Genomic DNA, 22,172 nt, shown 5'->3' on the forward strand with positions numbered 1-22,172 from the left:
CTAGATTGAGGTAAAGACACCTTTCTGATGAGAAAAAAATAGGAGAAGATAATGTCAGTATGGTTTTTATATCACAGAAGGTGAGAAGTGAGCACTAGTTATCGCAAGGGAGGTGACATTGGTGACTTTGATAAAATTTCATTATAATCTGGCAAAATTAAACTAGAGTGAATTTATAAATAATTAATGTCCCCCCCCCCCTGCTCTGGTTTTTAAAGACAGGATCACTGTGTAATAGCCCTAGCTGCCCTGGAACTAGCTCTTGTAGACCAGGCTGGCCTTGAACTCAGAGATCCACCTGCCTGTCTCCCAAGTGCTGGGATTAAAGGCATGTGCCACAACCACCAGCTGTTTTTCTCTTAATTATGTATAAAATAACAAATAGTTTTTATTCTCATTAATCATACCTAATAATAAGTGAATCAATGGGAATGATGTTTAAATGATAAGTAAAATTTTAATAAAATATAATGCAATTTCTATAAAAATTAAAAGGAAGTGGAAATGTATAATACAATGCTGAGGTAAAAGATTTAAGAGAGTCATTGATGGAGGTTGGCCTAGAAAACCAAATATGTCTGGGTTATATGCTCAAATTTAGAAGAAACAGACAATCAATTCAATATGGTAAAAGGAGATTTATTAGTTCATATAACTAAAGCTCTGTAGTAGAGAGGCTGTGGTGTTTCAGGCTATTGTCTGGTCACTCTGCTGTGCTGGCTGCACTGTAAATTCAGTCCCACCCCTGCCCATGCAGTTCTCCCTGACTAGCCATCTATGTAGAAGAGGCTATCTTTCTCAGTAGCTACAGATTTCACATATCCATCCCCATTAGCTTAGCCTCTGCTGCTTGCCAGCAACCATTACTCTGTTCCTTGGAGTGCATGATCTAAAACTATTCTTTATGTTTCTTTTTTTTTTGGATGTGGAAGTGACAGCAAGCTCAGTTATTTCTAACCTAAAGGGATTCCTAGGTAGAGAGTTAGTTATAGAAAACTTAGGATTGCAGTGCTACATGCATGGGGACTGGATGCTGGGGTCATTAAAGACATTTACCTTATAAGAAGAAAGAAGAATATTTTTGGATGGATGAATAATGGACCAGGAGAAATGAAGCATCTTTATTCCTTACCTGTAATATTTGCTGCTGCTCATTTTAGGCTCCTGGCAACTCCAAGAACTATTTATGCTGAGAGCACTGTGGTAAAGAAAAAAGGATATCTAATATTACTTCAGTGAACATTTGTCCCCCAGACTAAATTAAAAACTCCCATTTCATGCCTTTAGATACCATTTATTCAACTCTATGTGTCTTTCATCTTATAGTGTTATGTTCTCAAGTCATGGAAAGAGCCTTGAATCCACACATTTATTAGAAAAGTCTATTCTTCTTTCTTGGTGCAAGTCAAGATGCTCTTTCACTCAATTTATCCAGTAAGTGAGCATTTTAGCTATGAGGGTGAGCAAATTTTCTGGAGAGTGTGAGGGCATTGCTGAGATGAGCACTGGCTGAGCTGTTAGGCAGGAAGACTGGGCCTTTATTACTTTGCCTTCCGTCCATCCTGTCCATTCCACCATTTCTACACTCGATGTCTTCAGCCATGAGTCCTTTCCTGCAACTTCCTTTTTATTTGTATTCTTGTGTCTCTGTATTTCTTTTTCACTGTCAAATTTCTCTACTACTGGCTCTGAGAGATAACAGGTATTAAAGAGTATGTTTAAATTACCCTATCTAATCCATAGCCCTTGGAATCATGTCTACATCTTCACTTTAAAGTGTTTATTGACCGCCTTTATTTTAAAGTTGCCCTTCACATTCCCAAATAATCTTTTGACCACTAAGATATATATATACCAGGTTCTAAGACCCTGTCAATATCTATAATTCCAAATGCACTGCTTTTATGGAAGTCCGCCTCCATATTTATTTTATCATGATGATTTTAAACTGATTCCAACACTGAAGTATTAACACGTAGCAAACAGAGTTTGAATTTTATCCTTGCACTTCAGAACACAGAAAATAACATGACAAAGGTTAGTTGTTTGTTTTCAGCTATGGTTTCCCATATAGATCCCACATAAACCCCGATTTTCTGTTGAATTTTCTAATTTATTGTTAGGTTAAGCACATACTTGCCACATTGATACGAAATACATGAGATGTAATAAAAGATTATAAAGCTTAGAAGAATAATCATCAAATGTAATGTCGTTTCTCCCTACTTGATGCTTAAATATCCTAGAAACATGTACTTTGAAAGGGAGGAAAGACGCTGAATCATAGAACCAGAGGAAATTCACCTTGAATCATACCGTTTCTTTTAACTGTCAGTGAATTTTTGGTTGTTGCTTTGCTTCGTTCTATGATTTTCTGTGGTTCTATAAAAGATCTTGACATATCTCTCTTGAGACACATGGCTTCTTTCCTCTCTCTTTTGCTCTCTCTCATAAGTGAGATGTTACTCTGAAAGGCACTGGGACACCTCTGTTAAATTATACTCACTAGATGTGCAGACAATGCTGTAGTGGGCTCTACCCACTCCTACTTTCTTGTTTGGCTTTAACTGATTCCCAGTTCAAAAGAACATGAAGATCACAGTTCAGTGGTTGACTTGATTGGTAGGTTGAGACATACACAGCCAAACTTTCTTGAAGGTATAGCTATTAATCACTTCTTTAACAAAAAGGGAAATAAATTAGTTGGTGTCTAGACTTTCGTTTCCACAATTGTATTGTATTATATATTGTATATATATTATTATAGTTTCATTGTTGAAAGAAAAACAAGGCTTGTTGTTGGGCAGGGCCTGCCATCCCCCCCCCACACACACACACACAAAGATCTCCAGCCAGGGTAGAGGCGCCAGCTTCCCCATGGGGCTGTGCTTCCCGTGCCCCGTGGAGTCCACACTGCCATCCCCGAGCCCGGAAGAGAAGAAAAAAAGCAAAGCTGGCAGAGGCAGCAGAAAGAAGACAGAAAGAGGTCGTATCCTCGGGGGATTTGGGGTATCCAATTAGTGGAGGCAAAGAGGAAGAAGAAAGAACAGTTAGAAAAGCAGATGGAAACGTCGGGACCACCAGCAGGTCGATTCAGGTGGGTGGTGTCATGAAACATCACACAGTACAGGAGTGCTATGCCACTAACTCCAGCATCTGCAGTCAGATGGATTTCAGCTGAGTGTCTCTTCTTCAGACTGATGATGAGTCAGACTTTGTATTGTTAGTGCCCTTGAGAGCAGTGTGAAAACTATACTAAAACTATTGGCAAAATTTTTTAAAAATTAAAAAAAAAGAGAAAGAAAAACAAAAAGAGAACAAAAAGAGTTGTTTCTAGTTTTCTACTTTGGATAAATCATGTAATTGCAGAAATTTTGTGAAGTCCTGTCTGTTGTGTGGCAGCTATTTCTGGAGAAACGTGAGCAAATGTCTATTCACTTAGATAGGGAACTGATAACAAATCAAAGCTCATATGTCATCAGTGTCCAACTTGGTGAACATTATGTTTTGCTGGGATTACTTACAGGAATAAGGGTAGTTTACAGGAACAGAAATTAGTCACAAATAGTTGTGTCTTTGTAGGCCACTCCAAATGGGTGACAACATAAAAAAGCTGAAAACCTGGAGATCACTGTACACCTTGTAGTAGCTCAGCGGTTTGGAGAGTGCCCTTTCCTCGTGACTCAGTTGGTAAGATTCTCTTCTAGGTGGCACAGCCATTCTTTCTGTCTCGGAAGCAGTTTAGCTGATCACTGCTTCTTTCTGTCTGCTTGGCCAGTCTCTCTTCTCTCAGGCTCTTTGGATAATCTCTGTTTCTTCCAGGCTGCTTGTTTGAATTTCCTCCAAGCAGCTCAGGCTGTCTGAGTGTGGGAGTCCTTGCAAACACTAAGGCTGGCAGAATCAAGGAAATCCGGTTCAAGACATAGATAACTAGGCTGGTTCAGCCTTCTAGAGTCTGACCTCCAAGTCATTTATTTTAGCCATGTTTAAGCATAGCACAGTTGTGGAAAATGGTTTCCTGATGATAATTAACTCAATCATGTGTGTAAAACAAAGCTGAAAATGTTTTTATGTTGAATCTCTTTACAAACATGTGGCCTCTCCCATAAACATTTTTTTTTTTTTAACTCAGAAACAGTGATCAAGATAAGGGTCTAAGGATAATGACTGAGGTAACTCTTGGGAGTTGGGATTAGTCTGGCCCTACAGATAATACAGAAGTTAGCTAGGCTGTTGTAAAGTACAACATCTCCCCTAAGGAGATGTTGTACTTTACTAGTACAACAAACACTAGCTTGTTTGGTTTTGGTTTTTCAAGAGGTTTCAACAGGGTTTCTCTATAGCTTTGAAGCCCCCGTCCTGGAACTTACTCTGGCTCTGTAGACCTGGTTGGCCTTGAACTCACAGACATTCGCCTGCTTCTGCCTCTCAGGTGGTGGGATTAAAGGTGTGTGCCACCACTGCCTGACTCTAAGGACGAGTTTTGTTGACTGAGAAGCATTGCTCAAGGTCTAGGGGGAAATAATCTGGCATATTTAGGTAAGAGCTGGCCTTACAGATGGCAGAAGATCACCAGGTAAGAAATTACATTCATTCCTAATTTGCTAGGTGGATAACTTGTTGTTCCTTTGAAGAGACAAGCCTGTTTTCAAAGTTCCTCTTTTCCCTAGTGCTATCTGTGAGCACAAGGACATCACGCTCTCTACCTCAGAAAGCCTCCTATGCAGTGTAGCTTGTCTGAGAGTTAACTCTCAGCAATCTTAACTACTTACATACTCTTGGAGAAACCTATTGAGTGTGGTCAGTCTTAGAGAATTCCTGAAGATATTTTCAGTTGTTTACTTCCTTTCTTAACTAGCTTCCCTGCAGGATGGACTGTTTTAAGCTCCGAGGAGACTGTTTTGCACAGCTACCTTTGAACTCTGTGATCCTCTCTACATTTTTACCACATTCTTTCTAGCTGTCCTTGAGTCAACCACCCCATCAGCTCTGGTCTCAGCCACAATCAGAGCATCAGACACTCATCAGTGGGTGACTAAGGCGATCCTGGGTACTTTGCGATTACTATAGAGACACTGTGTTAAAAACTGATCAATATTTTTCCCAGCTAGATCTTTCATCATTGTTACCCATTTTTCAATTCATCCATTTATGTTGATTCTAAGCATCCCATTTCATATCCAGATCCTCTTCCAACACTTCTGGCTCTAGTTTAAGAGTGCTGGTACCGTTTTTTGTCGTTACTATTCTTGTTTGGCTTTATTTCCTTAGCATGTCCTAATTGAACACTTTCATTATGATGTTTTCAAACATACATATCATGCACTTTGAATCAAATTTACCGTTTCCAGTAAATTTCTTTATTTCCCCTTCCTGATCACCCTGATCCCTTTACTCTTTATAAACCATCTCTCCACCATTTTCGCGTCCTCTTATTTAAATCTAAAGATTATTCTCATGAGGGAAAAAATACAGTATTTTTCTTTCCATAGCTCATTCATCTTGACTAACATGAATATTTTCAGTTTTTCCATTTTTCTTCAAATATGGTTATTTTATGTGTACTGCCTAGTTTATTGTCACATTGACACAAGCCAGAGTCATTTGGAAAGGGGAACTCTCAACTGAGAAAATGTTTCCCATATATTTGCAAGTAGTTAATTTTCTTAATTACTCACTGATGTATGATGACCCAGCATCTTGTGGGCCGTGCCTCATCGGCAGGTGGTTCTAGGTGCTATAAGAAAGTAGGCTGAGGAAACCAAGAGGAAACAAGCCAGAAAGCAGTATATTCCTTCTAAATTAGCTGCTGCTTTCAGAGTTCATCTGTGTTTGAGGTCCTGCCCTGACTTCTTCCAGGAATGGTTTGTGACCTGAGAGTTGTAAACTGAAAAAAATCCTTTCTTCTCCATGTTGATTATGGTGGTGGTGTTCTATTACAGCAAGAGAAGCCCTAACTAAGACAGCATCCTTTCTTACAATTGAACAAAACCTCATGATATATGTTTGTGTGCGTGTGCATTTGTATACATATGTATATATATGTATGTGTGTGTGTATATTTATATATATTACACATTTTAAAATTGATTTCTCTGATGATAGACATGGAGATTGGTTTTATATCATGCAACAAATTCTGGTGTTTTACATCGGCTTGTTCACTAGTACCTAATCTGACTTAAGATATTTTCTTTCAGTTAATCTCCAGCACAATTTTTCCCCAGAGTGCTCCTCTGGTTATCATCCTAATGCTGCCTTTTTATTACTTCTTTTATTATTTGGAGATTATAATATTACATTATTTCTCACTCTCCTCTTTTCAAACGCTCACATTTATCCTTCCTTGCCCTTGTTTCCTTTCAAACTCATGGCCTATTTCTTCCATTAATTTTAATCAGTGCAGATATAGATAATCTTATGTTTCTTATCATGTAAAAATATGGCTACTCTTTTCTACCAGACTTTTTCAAGTCCTATGTATATACAATCTGCTGTATTGTTGAATAAATAATATACTCAGTGTCTTGTGTGGAACAGTCACTAATTTTTAGTGGTAAAGAACAGTTGCTAAAAGATAAAATCCCTCACTCTCATGAATTTTCTAGCCCATGTTTGGAAACTGCTACTAAACAAATACATAAACATTTTTTTTAGGACTGTGACAAGAGGTTTGAAGAAACACAGGTGTGCTGGTGAACGTGACACGAACTAGAATTATCTGAGAAGAGGAAACCACAATGAAAAATGCCTCCATCAGACTGTCCTCTGGACAAGGCTGTGGGACATTTTCTTCATTAATTCTTTTTTTTTAATTTTTTTTATTGCGAAAAGAAGAAAAAAAACATAAACAAAAAACAAGTTACCACCTCCTCCCAGCCTCCCATTTCCCTTCCCCTCCTCCCACCCTTCTCCCCCTCCTCCCACCCTTCTCCCCCTCCCCCCACTCCTCTCCCCCCTTCCCTCTCCAGTCCACAGAGCAGTCCTGGTTCCCTGCCCTGTGGTAAGTCCTAGGTCCTCCCCCCTCTGTCCATATCTAGGAAGGTGAACATCCAAACTGGCTAGGCTCCCACAAAGCCAGCACATTAAGTAGGATCAAAACCCCTTGCCATTGTCCTTGGTGTCTCATCAGCCCTCATTGTTCGCCATGTTCAGAGAGTCCGGTTTTATCCCATGCTTTTTCGGTCACAGTCCAGCTGGCCTTGGTGAGCTCCCCATAGATCAGCTCCACTGTCTCAGTGGGTGGATGCACGCCTCGTGGTCCCGAATTCTTTGCTCATGTTCTCCCTCCTTCTGCTCCTCCTTGGGACCTTGGGAGCTCAGTCCAGTGCTCCTGTGTGGGTCTCTGTCTCTATCTCTATCCATCACCAGATGAAGATTCTATGATGATATGCAAGATATTCGTCAGTATTGCTCTAGGATAGGGTCATTTCAGGTTCCCAATCCTCAGCTGCCCATGGAACTAACTGGGAACCTCATCTTGGGCACTAGGGAGCCCCTCTAGGGTCAAGTCTCTTGCCCACCCTAAACTGGCTCCCTTAACTAAGAATTGTGGTTCTGTGCTCCCCTATCCACCTTTCCTTTATCCCAATTCTCCTGTTTCCCAGGTCCCCCCTCCTTCCCTTCTACCTTTTCTCACCCCATCCCCAAGATCCCATTTTCTCCCCGGAAATTTGGTCTACTTCCCTTAGCCAAGAGGACAACTATATGTTTTTCCTTGGGTTCACCTTCTTACTTAGCTTCTTTAGGTTCACCTCTTGTAGACTCCATGGTCCTTATTTATGGCTAGAAACCAATTATGAGTGAGTACATCCCATATTCATCTTTTTGGGTCTGGGACACCTCACTCTGGATAGTGTTTTCTATTTCCATCCATTTGCATGCAAAATTCGAGAAGTCATTGTTTTTTACCGCAGCATAGTACTCTAGCGTGTATATATTCCATACTTTCTTCATCCATTCTTCCATTGAAGGGCATCTAGGTTGTTTCCAGGTTCTGGCTATTACAAATAATACTGCTATGAACATAGTTTAACAAATGCTTTTGTCATTTGATAAAGCATCTCTTGGGTATATTCCCAAGAGTGGTATTGCTGGGTCCAGGGGTAAGTTGATCCCGAATTTCCTGAGAAACCGAAACACTGACTTCCACAGTGGTTGCACAAGATTGCATTCCCACCAGCAATGGATGAGGGTACCCGTTCCTCCACAGCCTCTCCAGCAAAGGTTATCCTTGGTGTTTTTGACTTTAGCCATTCTGACAGGTGTAAGATGATATCTCAAAGTTGTTTTGATTTGCATTTCCCTGATTGCTAAGGAAGTTGAACACGACCTTAAGTGTCTTTTGGCCATTTGAACTTCTTCTGTTGAGAATTCTCTGTTCAGTTCAGTGGCCCATTTTTTAATTGGGTTAATTAGCATTTTAAAGTCTAGTTTCTTGAGTTCTCTATATATTTTGGAGATCAGACCTTTGTCTGTTGTGGGGTTGGTGAAAATCTTCTCCCAGTCAGTAGGTTGCCTTTGTGTCTTAGTGACCATGTCCTTTGCTTTACAGAAGCTTCTCAGTTTAAGTAGGTCCAATTTATTCAATGTTGCCCTTAATGTCTTCATTAATTCTTGATGGGGTGAAGGCCCAACACACTTTGAGTGATGCCACCCATGGGAAAGAAATCCTGGCCTTTCATTGAGAAGAAAACTCAATGCGTTACGAAGGGCAAGCCAGTACGCAGCATTCTTCCGTCCTTCTGTGACCTCTGCTTTAGTTCCTGCCTCTAAGGTCCTGCCTAGGGTCCCTGCATTGACTTCATGACAGACAAAATAAACAGTTTTTTTTTTTTAAAAAAAAAAAAAACAGGTCACTTTCAGTCAATGTTTTAACCACACTGACAGAAAGCAATCTAGAGTTACTGTAAAGGTGTTTGGACTGTGTAAAACAGATAGAAGCTTTAACTGTAAATGAGAGGAGCCAGACAAACCCTCACCAGAGAAGCAATATTGGAGTACAGAGCTAAGATGAGTGTTCAAGTGATGGAGGGAACACAGCAGGACATGCAAGACAGATGAAATAACAATCCCAAAGGCTCAGAGGAGAGCATACATGTAAGGAACCATGAAGAGGACAAAAACAGTCACAGCTCCACCAACCAGTTGAAGAGGTAAGAGGGACCAAGTTCACAGAGCAATTTGAACATCATTGGGTAATTTGTTATGGTGACATAGGGACAATTTAGAAGATTTAATGTAAGAATAAGTTTACAATGCACACTTCATTTGGTTAACCCTCAAGAAATAACACAGAAAAAGGAGGCTCCATTTGGATAGTCCTCAAAGAATAAAAAAAACAAAAAAACAAAATACCACAGACGTGCCAAAGGACTGCTGAAGACATGTGAAATGCTGTCTTCTGTGCACGGGATAGCTATTGCAATCTCATAGCACCTGCAATCACTTATTCTAAGCACACAAGACGTTGCCTATCAAAACTCAGTCATGAGTCAGAGAGTAGTTTATGGGACCTTATGCTTTAGTGCTGACCTATTGGCTAACAATTGATGTTCAACATCATCATTAATAATAAAATTATAATAATCATCATCTATAGTTGTGTATTCACTGATGGTCCCACCAGGCTCCCATGGATAATTCTAAACTCAAAGTCATACTAATGGCCCTGATTAAACACAGTAGGTCAGAAACCAAAAGGAAAACATGTGAAAATTGTAAAGGGACTTATAGGGAGAATGATGAATTTTTCAGGAGAATAAAGAGAATTGTATAGATGGGGGTTGTCGGGACTGAAAAGAGATAATAGAAATTGAGTGGAAAGGTAATCAGAACATATCCTATATGTGTCTAAAATTTTCCAAAGAATAAATTTAATTAATAAAATAGTTTATGAAGGTATACATTGTCTATAAAAATGTAACTCCTTTAAATTTAAAGTTTGATTCTGTAAGTTTTGATGACCACAGAAGGCTCCACAGGACTTGCTGTTCAGCTAGACTAGTAGAATTGGTAAATATCAGTTATGTTGCTGTTGTTTCAATTTTGGGGGGAGTTTTGAGATCTTTGACATTCTTTTTTATTTCTTTTTCTTGGCAGGGTTTATTTGTGTAACAGCCCTGGTTATCCTGGAAATCACTCTGTAAACCAGACTGGCCTAGAACTTGCTAAAATCCACCTGCCTCTGACTCTTAAGTGCTAGGATTAAAGGTATGTGCCACAGCTGCCTCGCTAAATCTTTGACTTTCAATTCATATTCAATCTGCTTGTTCGCTCTCAGAATTATAGCCTGCATTTTGGGTGCAATAAATTTGATTGCTCTTCGAGCTGATGAGGGAGGGGGACTTAATCGGGGGGGGGGGGAGAAATCCTTAATAAATAAATAAATTTAAAAAAATAAAAATAAAATATTTGTATTTTTAAAAAAAATAAAAAAATAAATTTGAATATATAAGATAAATGCATTAAGAATAAATATTTCAGCATTATTAAATATTCTAACTCCTAAGAAGACTATACATGCCTTTTTGAATTAAAAAACATGATATATGCATTTGTTAAAATCTCTTTTAATTTCCCTCTTTCATGTTTTATAGTTCCAATGTATGGTCTCATTTTGCTATAATTATCCTAGAATTTTCATAAATTTTAAGATGTAAGCATTATTTTTTAATGTTGTTTTCCACTTGTTTGTGCTAGTTCATAGAATAAAAAAGAACACAATGCTATGTAAAATGTGAGCTGTTATTAAATTTTCTTCGTAATTTTTCTTAGGTTTTAGTAAGTTGCTTAGGAATTTTTATGTGTATAATCATACTATCTGTAGACAACAAATTTTCATTTACTTGTTTTTTAGTCTTTGCATCATAGATAGATGGAAGACAGAATTTCATAGAATGTTCCCTCCTCTTGGTGTTTGATGGACCTTTCAATACAGCTTTAGTAGAAGTGGTTAATGTTATCATTCTTCCCTGTTTTCTTCATCAAGAATAATGTTAAAGAAGGGTGGTAGTGGTGCACGTCTTTAATCCCAGCACTTGGGAGGCAGAGGCAGGCGGATCTCTGTGTGTTTGAGTCCAGCCTAGTCTACAAGAGCTAGTTCTAGGACAGGCACTGAAGCTACAGAGAAACCTTGTCTCAAAAATCCAGAAAAAAGAAAATAATAAGAATTATGACAAAGTTATGTATTGTTTTATTTTTATCAGATTCAGAAAGTTTCTTATTACTCCTACTTAACTAAGAAAATGTTATGTCATGAAACATCAGTAAAGTATATCCAATGAATTTCCTTCTCTTATTTCTTTACTGTATTCAGTTATATTGATTTTTATATGTGAAACAAACCTTGCATTCTATATAAAATTTGGATGTAGCATGTTATCTTTTGTAAATATTGTCAAATTTGATTTGCTCAATTTTACAATTTATTTTTGGGTTTATGTTTCTAAGGAATATTAACTTTAGGGTTTTCCCCTGATATTTTCACTATGATCAATAAAAAACTGGGAAATGTATATGAAATAACTTTCTTGAATCACTATATAATAAGATTTTTTAAGAAAGGTCAATAAAATGAGTCTTTTAATCATTCCAGATTTGGGCTTGAAGCACCTTCTCCCCACTTCAAGGGAAACCACAGATAAAACATTTCTGCCTGTCTAAAGTACAGGGAGAGGGATAAAGTTTCAATGGAAAGAGTCCCTAAAGAGAAATACCCATACTAGCAAAGAATCCTACATGTCTGTTCAGGAACAACGTTGCATCTTCTATCAGCGACTACACTATTGAAAATTTAGAGACTAGCAATTAATTATTGATCTGCATTCTACATTCATGATTTCTGACACGTTTGTCATAATGATGATTCAAACTGTAACTCTTTTCTAAAATTGCAAAAATACTATCTGTTAATTCACAAGGCTTTTTCTGTGTGTGAAACCCTTATGTATATCTGGGGTTTTCTTCGTCCTGAAAGTGAGAGAAGACTGACCAAAGGCACATCCAGTTTTAGCAGGTAGATGATGAAGTAATTAGGCATGGTGCGGTTCTTTTCCACTCTTAATTTCAGCGATGATCGCTGGCAGAAGGTAAGCAATATGTAGTCTCCACCTCAGCTGTGCTAGCATATGGCATTTAAAGTGAGCTACTTCCAGTCATTTAGGTGAGGACTTATCAAAGTGTGAAATGATTTATTCCGGTATCAACTACAATTCCTTGCACCAGATACTACGATTTATTTAGGGGGGAAAAGAGGGTATCTTCTAAACTCAGATGCATATTATTCACAAATAATGGAGGGAATGTGAATGGTATAGTTGCTCTCCAACAGATAAACACATTCAGCAGCTTCCACATTCATCCCGATTATAAATAATTGTTCCAATTACTGTTATCCAAACACCGCGAGAAGACTGGAAGAGACGCACTTTAAAGCAATGTGAGCAAGATTACATTTTGTATATGTCAAGATAAATCCTAGTATAGCAGGGAAGGGGCAGACTAATAAAAATGCAGATGGTAAATGAACTTGAAAATTACCGAACCAAATTAAACCAACAAGAAAGAAAGTATAAGTCAGTTTTATTATCTTTACTGTCACCAATCTGTTGGTGTTGATGTGTTGATGAACAATCATCCAGGATCACAAGTTAATTTGGTCTGGGAAAAATGCCAAGGTAAGGGAGCCCCCTTTTTATTTGCTGTAGAAAACTACTAATCACAAGAAATGTGTTCCTGTAATACAGACATTGTGTTTATCATACATAAATATTATATATATAATTTTAATTTGAATATAAGACTCTATTAAGTGCTTCTCTGAAATGATTGTCTTGAATTCAAATGCTGACCTTTATAAACACCAATATTTCGTACTCTAGAGTAAAGACTAAGAAGAGGACCTACTTCGAAGGAATGTTTAAGATGAAATCAAAAGAGACCACGTGGATCATTTAAATAATTTAATTCTGTAGATTTGGTTGGTGATGAAATAAGAAGGCAGAGCATGTTATTACCTTCTAGAGACCACATTTTGAATCAGACACACTGCTTAATTCCTTCTAGGGATTGTGAGGATTTTGAAAACTTGAACATGTAGAACACACAGTTACTGTTTTGTGTGCAACATTCAATGACTAGTAGGTAAAGGAGTGGCAACGCCATTGAAAGAGACCAACACTATTCCTAGGGGTAGAACACAGGCTTGCGTGTTTATCTGTCTGTACAGGGTCAGACAGTGGGTGTATTAGTTTTCATAGCATGTGCATGCTGTTACATGTATTTGGATCCACACTTCTAGCTAGAAAATAGACAATTGAATGTGACCTGGCTTTATAAAACTGTATTCGCAAACGCTGGTCCAGGGTCTGATTTGTCTCTCAGGCCATAGTTTGGTGTCTGGAATAGAGAGTTAGTATTGGAGAAGAATCTTTTGAAGAAGGCTTGCTCTTTTGAGCCTCTCCAAGATGCTTCCTCTGGTCTGGCTGCTTTTGAGAGCATATGACATCTCATGATTTTCTAGAACTATCAACTAGAAAAATAATTAAATTAAATGAATTCCATTTATGGTAGTTATAGCTCCAAACTTCGTGAAACTATGCTGTCAATGAGTCACATTTCTCTCAAATCACAATTATATATTCACTAAAATAAGATTATGCATTCACACCTGAAGCCTCTCATACTTTTTGCTTACTTTGTGGTTAACAGATTTTCATCCCCAATAAAGGGAGGAAATGTTTTTTTGTTTCCTTGTGAAAGCTCTGGGAGTCTGCTTTTGTGCCCCTCCCGTTACGAAGAGCATCTTGAGTCTCTCATCTGAAAATGCCACAGTTTGAACAAAATTATGTGACCATCCAGTTCAAGAGAAATAGAAACAAGTTTATCTACATATCGTGTCTTCTCTTCAGAAGCCATCAAAAATTCTAATCACAGAGTAAAACTGGTACAATCCAGCCAACTATTCCTGTCTATCATCCCTTCTATTTTTATCTATTAAATACCTATTTATTAATACTAATACCTATAAAAGACACTGAGGATATACTGTTCTTTCAGATGATTTCAATTTAACTTTGGAAAGAGAGCATCTCTGAAGTTATATATGAATTCATTCTCTTATTTTGATGTCTTATATCCCCCCAATGGAGCTGGGTTCCGAACCTCAGCCTCAAACATGCTAGCAAAAGACTGTGCCCTGGAGCAAACTCCAACTCCTTCCAACTGATATTTAAATTCCACAGGCACTAGCTCTATTTTCATACCCTTTCCCATCAGTATTTATCATGCATGACCCAAAATAAGAGCAAAGAGAAGTTATATGTTTTTATCTCCACAAGAAGCACCTGGTCAAGCTTCTTGTGTACTGAGCCCTCAGAAAACGTTGTGCAAAGAATGCTCAGTAGTAGTTAAAAGCTTCATTATCTGTTAATTTTGTTTTGTGAGATTGCACCAAGAAGGGGGTGTAAAGGGAAATATGTTATATTACAGATTTAAAAGACTTGATTAAGTAGCTACAAACACTTCTCTTCATGCTCTGCTCTACTGCTTAGTGAAATCATACAGCACACTGAGCTCCAAATTAAACTGTTTACATGATATAAACATTGTGAGCACTTAATCCTCACAATTGCCCTGTGAGGTAGGAGCTATTATTGTCTCTACATTATGGGTATTAAAGCTAAAGCGCAAAGAATTTAGGGAACTTATATAGAGCAACACAGCTAGTCAGTTGGAGGGACAGAATTCCATTCCACATTTGATTCCTTTTAAGAATGAAAACAATTTGAAAGATCTGAGATACAATATAACTTAGATACAAAACTCAATGATATCCTTAATTAAGCTGTCTGATTTACTGCTACTGTTATCACTGCAATATATATTTCAGTGGCCATACCTATGTTAAAAGTATTTGTTGTTTAATCACAATTCAAATTTAACTTGCTATGCTGTATTTTTAATTGTTTAATCTGTTAACACTTTCATTTAATCATTCTGTATGGTACACTTGCATCATATGCACAAGGAAACTGGAACACAGGTATGTCTCAGAACCTGAGTTCTATATCACATATATGACTTCATGAGCATGAGTGCTGTGGGAAGTCTGAATATGTGTTGTTTTTATTAGTTAATGAAGAAGCGGTTTTCAGCCAATGACTTAACAGAATATAGCCAGACTGGACGAGATATATATATATATATATATATATATATATATATATATATATATAGAGAGAGAGAGAGAGAGAGAGAGAGAGTAGGCGGAGTCGTTGAGAAGCCATGTAGCTGCCAGAAAAGAAAGACACAAGCTGCCAGCTAAAACTTTGCCAATAGACCACGACCTTGTGGTGATGCACAGAATAACAGAAATGTGTTAGATTAGGATATATGAGCTAGCTAGCAATACACTTAATAAAGCTATTGGCCAAGCAATGGTTTAATTAATGTAGTTTCTGAGTGATTATTTCTGGTCTGGGCATCCAGGAGCAAATGAGCAGCCTCCATCAACACATGAGTACATGGAGACAAAGACGGAATTCCTAGAGATTGTTTGTTTTCAGTCAGAGCTCATAATGTGGATTATTTCATCTCAACCTGGAACTGTAGGCATCCAAACATCTCCTGAGCAATCAACATTATAATGAGCATTGTTTTCCTCTGATTAAAATTAATGTCTGATCCTAATTACTCTAACGTTTCTTTTGTAGTGGTGACAGGCATCAGAGTTCAGCTGTAATAGTGAACTACTTGTCACCTATAGTGACAGCACTAGCAGCTAGGGTGGGTACCAGCCAGCAACATAGTGAAGCCTAGACCAAGACAAATATCTGTTCAAACATCCTACTATGTTCTTTCAAAGAAAAATAAAACTCATTACACAGGAGATATTTACAAAGTTTGTAATCTATAAGTGTCCAATTACAAGTTTCTAAGAGTATATAAAATGCCCATTTTCTCATTTTAAACAAGATTTAATTAAATCAATCTTTATATAGCTCCCCACATCTTTGCAACTAATTTGTCTGTTCAAGAATAGACATATGACCCAATGAAAACCAATGAAACAAGGAGAATCACAGGTGTTTCTTTCATATAGTATCTAATTTTAATTTTTATTATCTCTATTTATTAATGTACATTATTTATACAAAGCAATAGAGTTCACTGTGACAAGGTTGTCAATATCTTTATATTTATTAATGTACATTATTTGTACAAAGCAATAGAGTTCATTGTGACAAAGCTGTCAATGCACACTCCATTCCTCAGCAATGTTCGCTCCATTTACTAACCTTTCCTCCTCCTGTTTATTGCCTTCCTCTTCTGCTCCCTTATCCTTTTTTTCTTGATCCACTTCTGTCAGGCCATCCACTTTGTTTTTGTTTCTCAATATGACAAAAAATCGGAAACTTTCATATCTGAATGTTGGAAACGATGATTATCAATTTGAGGTGTCCTCAAACTAAACACCAAGGAATTGTTCAGCAGAATCACAAGTTAACAGATATCTAGAAGAGGACATTTATAAAAAGGAAATGGTCATTTTAAGGCAGAATAGTAGACAAAAAAAAATCCTGGAGGAGGTCAGAATAAAGATTATTCCTGAGTAATAAGGGAGGGTATAGACAAAGGAGGAGAACACTCTAGGAAGAGCAAACAGCACAGACAATTTCACCTTGCATTATGGATAGGGAGAACATGAGCATGTCTAACACGAGGAACATTGTTGCTGGACATATGGTCAGACTGTGAATCAGTGTGTCAAAAAGGTGCACACAATCCTATTGAGACGACACATAAAGGTTTTCAAGTACTCAGCTTTCTCAGAAATTCAAAATACATCCATGCCAGTAATTTTTATTTATGAAAAATAGAAACAGTCTATAAATATATTTTTGACAAAATTGGAACTGAAAATAAGCAAACTCCTCTACAAAACAGTAAGATAAACAACATATTGAGCTCAATTTTCCTGTTGAGCATGTAGTAATTTAAGTAACTACTCCCCAACCCAGACATATAAATCTTTAATAAAATAAAATTAACTTTGTTAAATTCATACATTAGGGTTTCAGAATTGTTTTATTAATGGGTAGAATATAAATTTAACAAAGAAGGAGGAGGAGGAGGAAGAGGAAAAGGAGGAAAGAAAGAAATGAAATTCCATGATCATAGGTAACAAACCTTTCGAGCATTTTTCTAAATGAAGGGTTCTCTTTACTGGATCCATCACATGCTAGTGCTACAACACTCAAATCATCAGACATCTTAATAACACCCATGGATCGCTTACATAATATAAACCTACTAACACTTATAGGCTTTAATTGTCATTTGATATAATAATCATATTAGGTATATATCCCTCAGAAAATGAAGGAACATCTCTGAGATTTGGTCCTTAATTTGTGACATACATGCAATAACTGCTACCTAATAGGATTGTATCAAGATAGAGTCAGTTTTTGGGAAGTTTCCAGCATGACTATCATTTGAACACTGACTATGGGCCAAAGTCTAGTGTAATTCGGATGGATTAACTTACTTCTCATTAAATTCCAAGCAAAGCTTTTTCTCTCACTACAAACAAGTAAACTAAGATGCAGAAGCATATCAACAAACCTAATATTATGATTTTTCTTTCTTAATATGTTTTTAATTAAAATAAAATTATATCACTTTCCTCCTTCTAGCTCCTACAAACAACCCTCCCTTGAATGCCTCCCAAATTTCTTTCCATTCTTAAATTAATAGCCTATTTTTCTTTGGTTATTATTTTAATACAATATAATGTGTGTGTATAGACACACACATACACACAAAACTACAATAAACTGTTCGTTTTGTTGGTAGTGTGTATAAGTTTTAAAGGTTCATTCCTCAGCATTGTTCAGTTAATAAGGAGCTCTTCTTATTGACCCCAATAGTCATTAGATGTCTGAAGCTCTTTGTCTAGAGGTGAAATTTTCCCCCTTCCACATTAACATTAATGTTTCCACCTTTAATGTTAATGGACATTGATATTCCCATTGCTCCAGTCTTATTTATATGATCATTTCTAGGAGAGTTGTTTTGAGACAGACTTTCTGGTATTTTGGCTCATATAATCTTTCTACTCCATCCCCCATGATTTTCCCTTGAAACGGTGATGGAGATGTATCTATTGTGACAACCTGAAGATCTCTGTATTGCACCCATTTGGTTTTCTGTGATGATATTCATTTGTAGCAGAGAAAGGCTTCTTTGACAAGGTGTGGTAGCTATATATACTTATATTTGGATAAAGACTTTTAATGTAATAAAAACATATGTTGATCCACCGAAGCAACAGTAGTAGATTCTTTCTAAAGCCTATGACCTTAGCATGCTAGGAAGTTGACTAGGTTTTCAATACCAGTCATGATTCCATCTGTAGAGTGGGCTTTAAGTCCAATTAGACAGCTTTTGGCTGCCTCTGACAGGTGGGTGCAACTTTATGTGTATCTCGTCATGCTGGTAATTGTCACGATTTATCTATGTTTTAGCTGGGTGGGACTGTTAATTGTTTTTCTCCTTTGATAGCGTACACATTATTTTGTGGGAGCATGGAAGCTGGACATCAGGAAAGAAACATTTCAGTTTAGACCCAGCTCAAACCATCTGAGTTCTGGATCCTAAGTATATGCTGCCTTCAGCAAAGGGCCTACTCTCAACCCCTGAGAGGCAACTAAGGGATGCACCAACAATTTTATTGTTTGGGGAGTCATGTCTACTACCCTGCCAGCCCTTCAAAAGTAGGCTTCTCTGTGCTCTCTACTGGAGTTTTTTTTTAACCTATATCTTTACTTAGTTTGGGTATATTTTTTTCTGTGATATTGTTAAAGATCTGATCTAAATTGTTGTCTTGGGATTAGTCTCAAACTTATAATTTGTTAAAAATTTGAAAATCTGGTCTTTTGATAGCATTCCACATTTCCTTTTTGTTCCCACCCTATATTTCAATTCCTTTCATTTTCAATGCTTATTTCATCTAGATCCTCTTCTTTATCTTTGAGTTCTGACATTCTATCTCCTGCTTAATTTATTCCATTTTAAGGCTTTCTTTTCTGTTTTTTAAACGGGATATTGAATTTTTCAATTTTATCTTCATTTCAGCTTATGTTCTCCTCCATATTTCTATTTATTGAACTTAGAATTTGAAATTCTGATATGTCTTCATTATTTTAGTGAGGAATTTATGTTTCCTTGGCTATCATGCAAACATTTTCTGTTATCTTCTTGGAGCTTAAATGGTTTCATGTCTTCTTTAAATTCCTTCAGATTCTTTAGATAGTTTGATCGTCCTTTTAAATTCTGTGTCCAGCAGCTCATCTATGGAATTATTATTGTAGAAACTGCTGTAGGACTAGTGAGATTGGTGGGAGATGAGCTGTTGCGGCAATTCATAAAGCTAGTTGTTTGTTGGTTGGTTGGATTTTGTTTGTTTTGTTTTTGACTTTGAATTTCCTCTTCTTATTGGAAATATATTATTTTCTTATACAATATATCTTGATTATAATTGCCCATCTCCCCATTTCTCCCCACCTCCCATCCCATCCAGATCTGTTCCCTTTCTGTCTCTCCCAGAAAATAACAGGATTCTAAGAGATAACAATCAAGCATAACAGAAGAAAATAAAATAAGATAAAATAAAACCATTCACCTTGAAATTGAAAGAGTAAACCAACAGGAGGAAAAGAGCCCCAAGAGGACACTATAATCCTCAGAGAAACCTTTGTGACCAAAAAATGTTATTCCAAATTATTAACAAAATTATGAGGATTCAGACGATTAAGAAACTTATCCAAGGTTAGCCAGCAAATAAAGGGTGGAGTTAAGTCTCAAGCCCTCAAAGTGTGACTTTAAGGAGCGGCTAAAACTTCGAGTAGTATAGAATTAGGATAACCAGGCTGCCCCAGAAAAGAAAATGCCTTGGGCAATTTGATAAGTGGCAGCTTCACTCCTTTTTAGGTTTTGTAGTGTTTGTATCATTAAATCTACTTTCCGATTAACTGTAGTTGGCAAGTCCCAATTCATCCAATTTTATTTAGGTGTCATAGGTATTTAATGTAGTTCATGAAGAAACTGGAATTTCCCTTCAGATCTTATTATATGAAATATTGTGTGACACCAGACACTGTAAAGTTGACATTGGAGCATGTGGTAGTTTGAATGTAATTGGCTCCCATAATCTCATAGGGAGTGGCACTTTAGGAGGTTTGGCTTTGTTGTTGTGGGTGTGGCCTTGTTGGAGGAAGTGTGTCACTGTGGGGGTAAGCTTTGAGGTTTTCTATGCTCAGGATACTGCCCAGTGTCTTCTTGTTGCCTGCAAGATATAGGAAACTCAGCGACTACTCCAGTAACACATCTGCCTACACACTGTCATGTTCCCCATCATGATGATAGTGGACTGAACTTCTAAAACTGTGAAACATCCCAATTAAATGTTTCCTTGTTAAGAGCTCCTGTGGTCATGGTGTCTCTTAACAGAAATAGAAACCTTAACTAAAGACAGAATTGCCATATCTACCCTTTGACTTCTAGGTGTTATGGGTTGATCTTTCTCCTCTTACTCATGTATCGTTACCAGCAGAGACACTATTGCATTCATCTACAGGGATAAACAAGTCTACTGCAGACTTCCCAGCTAGCATCATGACTAGGAGAAGGAGATTTGAGATTGGGGAACATGGCTTGTGACAATTCCATGCTTACTGCAGTAGAACCATTGAGTGCGGAAATCTGCCGATTTTTGATGACATTTGGATTGAGAAATAGGAGCTACATTTTTAATCACCTGATAATTGTATGTGGATCAGCCAGCATTCCTGTCTAAAGTCAAAGTCCATTAAGAACTAATCTTCGATTGTCAGCGCTGAAGTGTTTTAAAAGACTGTAATGAGGATACTCACTTTAGTGCCAGTCATTTATTTATATGTTATTCACATTATCTCTTCCTTTACAAAGCAGTATGGAAGCATTATTGTTGCTTTCTCTTCATATTTGAGGAAGCAAGGTTCAGAGGGGATCTATGACTTCTCTCAGTGCTCACACAGCTTGTGAATTGGAAAGCTTGGATCAAATCCACATCTGTTTGCCTTTATACTTTAATCGTTATATTAAATTATCTGGTCTGCTGATTGTCAAAATTAAATATATTATAGGGCTCCTTAGAGGACCTGATAGAGGACATATTTATGGAGCCATGCTTCAGTTTCTTATTCAGCTAGTGTGGGCTGCACCATGATAATATGTACTTATAGGAAGACTTAATGTTGCTTATCTAAGTACCATATTCTTTGCTGACCTAGTCAGCTCTAGACACTTTCGAGGTGCAAAAAGTTCAGAGTCAGAGAAGGAAGAGCACCTGCTCAAAACATTAGTGTGGCTGAGTAGCTGGAAGAAAACTGAAATGGAGGGTTTTCCAGTGTACAGACAAATGGTATCTTAAATGTATCTCTTCCTTTAGCATCCATGATAAAAGGCCGCTGTGCACAGATGACAGAATGATGAATAATCATTCTGAAGCAAGCCCTTACTCTACACGTTGGCAGCCAATATTACATTAAACTCAAGAAGATTCCTTTATTTTTAATTTTTATATAATTGTAAGCTAATAGTTCCTGCTATACTGCTTTATAATCACTGGAAATAATTAGTAATTTTCCTGATTGAGACTTGTAAGTTCCGTGAAGCCCAGCCCTGCATTTGTCCTAATGTTTTCCTGTAGCTCTATCTCTAGGAACAGAGTGTAACATATCCATGGCATTTGTGAATCAATATAAATACGGGATACTTTGTGAACCCTCAATAAATGGTGGTTGTATTGCTGCTTTAATGCCATCATGATGATGGTTATAAACATTCCAGAGTTTTCTGATTCTTTATCTTACAGTCTCCCTTACTGATCCCCCCCCACACACACACACATACTCTGGCAAAACATGCCAAATTCAATGATATTTTCTCTTAATAATGCTTCCTTTTTTCAGCTACTGAAAAACAGGCCAGATGTTAAACTTGTTTTTTTTTTAATTGTTATTGTTGTTCTTTTCCAAATTCACACTTCAGCTATTGATCTCTTGTTTTCAAATAAGGAGCCCTAAATTACTGTAGACACTCTGTCTTGCCTGTCTTTTAAATCTTTT

At 37.2% G+C, this 22,172-nt stretch overlaps 1 pseudogene; it reads left to right on the plus strand.

The window, feature by feature from the left end:
* Positions 1 to 2,877: 2,877 nt before the first annotated feature.
* Positions 2,878 to 3,113, plus strand: LOC121453154 (annotated as a pseudogene).
* Positions 3,114 to 22,172: the final 19,059 nt, after the last annotated feature.

This window comes from Microtus oregoni, unplaced genomic scaffold, assembly GCF_018167655.1.
Source record: "Microtus oregoni isolate MIOR12 unplaced genomic scaffold, Mior012 000011F_ref0000422, whole genome shotgun sequence".
Taxonomy (NCBI): Eukaryota; Metazoa; Chordata; class Mammalia; order Rodentia; family Cricetidae; genus Microtus; species Microtus oregoni.